Genomic DNA, 6,618 nt, shown 5'->3' on the forward strand with positions numbered 1-6,618 from the left:
CGGGCGCAAGCAGCTCCTGCGCCCCACACCCCTATGATAGACATCGATGCGTCGCTTCCTCGGGGAATAGGCGGACTAGGTGCTCCGCGCGCCTAAGCGGGTGCTACTTCTTTTAATTGCGGTTCGACTTACCCTGAATTGAAATCCAGGCAGGTTACTGACCTCTAGCAAAGGTGAAATAGTAAAAGGGAGGAAACCTTGTGCATTAGTATCACGAAGAAGATGCAGTAAGAAGCACTCAACTAGTTTCTTTTGTGGGATGAATACGATGTGAGTGGAGATGTAAGATTTGCACGAATAAGGGAAGAGGAGTACCTCTTTCTGCTGGCAGTGTTGTGTCCTCCTTCTGTTTTTTCCGACGATCTCGTTGTTCGCCGGAAACCAGAACTTGTGAAGGACGGTGCAGCCTTGGACGAACCCATGGCCAAGCTGTTGAGTGTGGTGCGGTGGTCGTCTGTCAGCGGTGGGGAAGCAGATCCGAGGCGGCGAACGACGGCGTAGCGGGAACAGCTCTGGTGCGGTGGACGGTTGCGACAGTGGAGCAGCAGCAGTGAGGCACAGGACGGCGTGGTCGGAGTGGTTCTGGTACGGCGCACATCGGCGTCGGTGTCGTGGAGGCAGCTCTGCCTCGGCTTCAGCTGCTAAGTCCTTGAGGGCGTTGCGGTTGCGGTTGCGTTGGACAACGACGTCGGGGTACTGGCTCCAGCGTGATGCAGGAGGGCGGCGGTGGATTGGCCGCTATGGGGTGGAGGACGGAGGAGGTTGGGGTTTCGCGGCTGGTGGAGAGGGCGTTTTTGCGCCAACGGGGTATGAATGGGTAAACGGAGGGAGGCGGGGAACTAAGGGGGAACAATGTTTCGGTTTGAGACGCGCTTGTTTGAAATTTGGGGAAAGTTACAAACTTTGCCCCCATCTAGAATTTCGGACATATTGCACGTTGGGGGTAGGACAGTCATGTCAGGTGTCCCAAATGTGGGCGGGATAGATTTCGGCCGAGCGCATGGGTGTTTAGGCGCCCACAGCGCACTACTAGGGAAAAGCCTAGCAGCAGCGCGGGTTTTAGGCCTATCAGTAGCGCGGGCAGGAGCGCTACTGATGAGGCGCTACAGCTAAAGCTTAGCAGTAACGTGCCTTGACCCGCGCTACTGCTTAATTGACTTAGTAGTAGCGCTTCTCCAGAAGAGCGCTACTGGTAATTAGTAGTAGCGCTTCTCCTTGCCCGCGCTACTACTATTGTTTCGTATTTTTATTTCTTTTTTATTTCATGTTGTATTCATACACCTTTACACAAATTTTCATACAACAGGAATTTAGAGATTGTTTTTACATCATAATGAGTTATTACATCACGGGGTGAAAGAACCATGGACAAGTTTCAAGTGGATGTCCATCCACTTGAAACTAATCTGCGTTTCTTTCACCCAATGATATAATAATATCATCATCATCATCATATCATTAACAACTTATCATCATAATACATCATTGTCATATAACACTTCCTCAAGACCAACTTAGCAAATTGGTCACTAGTCGTAATCACAAGTACTCCTCATTATCAATTCTAACACATTACCACATAATAAACATATTGTACCTCATAGGACCTACTACATTCGATTAAGACCTACTACATTTTCTAAGGTAAAATAGCAAAAAACAAGATAGCCCCTGACTCTCCATTATGGAGAATGGAGATTAGCCTGTCTCAAATTCTTGCCTTTCGCTGAATGTTACTTCCAAGAACCTCCTTGTGAATGTCCATACATTTCTTCCATTCTTTGATGAACATGTGTTCACCGGTTTTAGAAATCCGATATGCACAGGTGAGCTCCCTAGATTTACCTGGCAGTATGTTCAGAACTGTAAGGCGACCATTCAGATACATCAGATGAGGCACACAATCCATCGGGAGTTTCTGTTGAAAAACATAGTAATAACTTCATAGTTAGCAATGATGTACTAGTTTTAGAAGTATTCAAAAGATGCACGAACGTCGTAATAGTAAAAAATCTTACCAGGGTATCTCCAGAGAAGTTACCGTGGTTCAACACGTGCACTAGTGGCACGTATTCACCATAATTTGGAGGAGGTCGATAACTGTTATTGTAATCCTCAAGAAGAGTACAAAATGCGATCAGATGATTTTTCTCCTTATAAGTTAATTTGGAGCCATCAGTGTAGTGGGTTTTGTCTACCATATTCCGCACAGTCTTTGAAGAATCAAAATAAGCTGTCAATGGAAATAAGTTGTCAACTATTTTGAAACAAACAATATAAATTAGTTAATAACTATGTTTGAGAAAGTCACATAGCTGTACAATCGGAAGCGTATCAACAAGGACCCAAATGTCCATATTGTCTTGCTCGATGTCAGGATCACCAAGATCCATGGTGACAATCATACCCTCATAAAAACCATACATTTTGCAAAGTGCTTCCCAATTTTGGTAACCAAAATGGGTTACGCTCTGAGCATTGCACAGATTTACTTCAAAATCAATATCATGAAGGGTCCTTAGGTGTATTTTCTTTGTTTCAAAATTTTCATGGTCTTCAAAACCCATCCTCTCCAAGACATAGCGTCTTGCATGGCATGGGATAAGCTAGTCGAATTGTAAAAGATGAAAATTAGATGTTGAAATAGTTGAAGTCATGCTTAATTACGAAAAAAACACTTGTCGTTGGTGCGTACCATTTCAACATTGAAGGTCTCCTCTAGCTTAATGCTGAAGCGCCGATCTTCATCCAGCTCAACGAACCTATTGCACATACCTCGATCGTCGTGGCACCAGCTGCACTCCCCCGGGAGACTGTCATCGTCCAAGTATAACATTTCCTACGTTCATAATTCAAAGATAAAACTTGTACATATTCTAGCACAAGTCATGCCAGAATTCAAGGAAAAATCCGGCATGACCATTGCTAAAAAAGGACATATCGAGCGCCTGAAATTTGTCGGAACGGAAATTAATCAACACTCTGGCAAAACATAGGCCACTCGGAGGTGTAAACTGAACATGAACGACCACTTGGGCAACCACATATCCTATTTGAGCAACACAAGATATATATGGATATTTGGCTGGTCTCACCTCGATGTCGGAGGGGGTCGGTGATGGGGACAACGGCGGGGATGATGGAGGGCTCCTTGATTTCTGCAAAAGCAAAAACCGTATAAGTTATCACTAATACATCCCAAATAATTGCTTAAACTAAAAAATAACAACAAATATGACATGTTCAACTAGTTTTATTAATTCAACTAGTTCTTACTAAATATAAACTTACTATAAATAGAAAAAAACTATTTCTTTCTAAAAATAAAGTAGTTCAACTAGTTATATTAATTATCTTACTAAAAATACATTAGTTCTATTAATTCAACTAGTTCAACTAGTTTATTAATTTACTTACTAAACTAGTTCAACTACAACTAAAGTAGTTCAACTACAACTACAACTACAACTACAACTACTATTAATCGGGATCGGGAGGCGGCGGTGCTGGGTGGGCTCGGGTGGCGGCGATGAGGTCGAGGGCGGTGGGAGGAGGGATGCCGGCGGAGGAGGGAGGAGGGCGGTGGCGGAGGAGGGAGGTGCGGCCGCAGGTGGAGGGAGGATGTGCGAGTAGGAGGGAGGGGTGGCCGCAGGCGGAGGGAGGATGTGCGAGGAGGAGGGAGGAGGGACGGAAGGAGGGGAGTACCTCGGCGGCGGACGGACGAAGGCGGCGGCGGCGGCGACGCACGACGACGGTTATCGGCGCACGGGCGAGAGTGAGAGTGTCAGTGAGAGAGAGGGCCGCTCGTGCACGTGGGGATAAGGTAGGGATTGTTGTAGCACGTTTGCCAAAACGCGCTAAAGCTAATCTGAATAGCAGTAGCGCTTTCCATATAAAGGGCTACTGCTAAGTGTAAGTATACAAAAATACATCAATGCAAAAATACATTGGCCATCAATGATCTTTTTGTGTACAATCTGAATTGTCAATATGAGTCCTCTCCGGTAGGAACCGGAGAGGACTCATATTGCGGCCACAAATTCTACACATAGAGTTCAGTGAAGACCAACTGGTTGTGATAGTTTCAGAAGTAACATATTTAAGGTGGTAAACACTCTGTTCGCGGAGCGAGGTGGGACTAAACTTGTGGGCTGATCTTAGCAGTAGCAATTTTCTTAGAAGCGCGCTACTGCTAACTTCTATAGCAGTAGCGCGGTTCTGTATAGGGCACTACTGCTATAACTAGCTGGGTTGCGAGGTCATGGCAATTAGAGAAGTAGCGTGGTTTGGTGTGGACGCGCTACTGCTATTTTCCTTTCAGCAGCGCGTTTTGCTATCACGCGCTGCTGCTAAATAGCAGTAGCATCGTATTTTGAGGAGCGCTGCTGGTAAGATTATGTGTATAGGCTTTTCCCTAGTAGTGGCGTATGAATGCTTTTCAGGAGGCGGTTGAGACTGGCATCTTGGTGAAGTTACAAACCTACACCAGTTTAGACCTTTGGACATCGGGCCTATAGGCTACACGGGCCAGAGTCAGGATAGTAATTTCCTACCACCAAAACATTAGTCTCGCGCGGTTTCGGGTGACCAGAGTCCTATTTGGCGCTTCGTTCAATATATGGGAGCAGAAGCATTAACGTTTTCGGTTCTCTTGAATTGAACTTTCACGATTTGTCAAACTTCACAAATCATTACTCTTGAAAATCCTAAAGCTACGATTATTTTGGAATGGAGGGGATACATTTTAATATACATTGTACACGAGTATATATTAAAAAATATGCAACTTACCTCAGTTCATGCATGGTTCCAGGTATAATCTCCTTGGTTGCAAAAAAAAGTTAGATATGCGTATGAATATATATACCATGTTCAAACTCACAACAAAGATTGATGCCCCCTTTTACATCTGATTTACAAATGCCATTATCTCGGGTTCAAATAGATGAATGCACTTCCTATGAATTCGAATCTTCGAAACCCCCTTTATGTTGAATTCAACATGTATTTTATTTCGTAGCTAGCAATTTGGAATGTATCCATGCAAGTGACAAATGTATAAAGTGCTTCACACTAACAACATGGAGTGCACTAATTAATGTTTATATATGAATTGCAAAAGCATCCATTGCCTGTATTTCAAACCGCTCTCACTCTATGGATCGATAATATGAAATAAACACATGCACATGCTAGAATTCAATGGAGTATGGGTGTCTGATAGACCGATTTTTGTCCATACGCAATTTTGCAAAATTCATGATCTCATCCAAAAATAATAATGCCATTTATATTTTAATTTAATGCGTAGAACCGCCTTTTACACGTAGATATCTCTCTATCTAACGCATAAGTGCACACACTTTATATGCATCGGCATTTCTCTTTCACACATGCTCACAATCTCTCTCAGGGTGTCGGGGTGTCTCATGCACATGCTCTCTCTGTTTCTCTATCTATCTTTCTGACTACTATGTACCACTCTTTTCACTAATCTCAGTTGGAAAACACTATTTCTCTCACATGCACGATCTCTATAGCCCTCTATACGCACATATATGTGCCTACGTGTCTCCCGCACGCACATTATCTTTAGGCCTCTCTCGCACACATTGCCCCCCACCCCCGACACACCTCTCTAATAGTAGTTGGCAGATATGATTTCATCATATCATTCGGTAGGATATCCCTGGCTGTTAGGCTGGATGGTAATACAAGGCAAAGTTTTACCCTAGTTCGCATCGGACCCTTGCAGTTGAAGAAAGAGCCTACTCCTAGTACTGTATGTTAGTGTTAGGGGTGTGTACAAAGTACACGTGAATACCAAGCATTGTGCGTGTGTGTATACTATCGACGAACTAGCCCCCAAGCTTGTATAACATACTAAGGGCCTAGGGTTACAAATCATATATAGTCGGCTTATCACCAGTGGGGATAGAGTCCTCCGCGACTCTGGTAGCTTCGTGTTGTACGCCGAGTCCTCCACATGGGTCTCCGTATAACACGTCTCGGTCCAACCTATATGTGGTGCAGGATGGAACCGACCCATGAGTCTTCATCTTGACCCACCACAACTAGAAATGATGTGCCCACCACACCACACACGCAATCGACCACTAAGAAAATAAGCATATACAATAGTACAACGGTATCTAGCTCACGATACGTCTCCATATTTTGTTGATGACACTGACGGACTTTGCATTTGATGCGTGCTTCGTATTTTGTTGACGACACTTATGGTCATTGTATTTGAAGCGAAAGCACGATATGGTCACTAGACTTCAGAATAAGCTCATCACGGTCACCACATACATTTTGTCGTGCTAACCAACATGTGGTTGGATGGTTGGAGGACAGTGGTTTCTTGAGCCCACCAAGGTTAAAGTCTCAGTGCTCGCATTTATCTTGTGTTAATTTCAGTATTTTCCGGTGATGTAAGTTCAGTGGGAGGAGACGTTCCACTCGACTACGCGGCACCTATGGTGACTTCGTAAAATCTCAAGATCATATATGCTGGCCCACTCTCTCGAAGGTGCGGCGGCGGATCGGCGGTGGGGAGTGGTTTCGGGCAGGGTGGGCCGGCCGCGGGCGACTGGGGCGGGCAGTTTGGCCGGT

This window comes from Triticum aestivum, chromosome 6B, assembly GCF_018294505.1.
Source record: "Triticum aestivum cultivar Chinese Spring chromosome 6B, IWGSC CS RefSeq v2.1, whole genome shotgun sequence".
Classification (NCBI taxonomy): Eukaryota; Viridiplantae; Streptophyta; class Magnoliopsida; order Poales; family Poaceae; genus Triticum; species Triticum aestivum.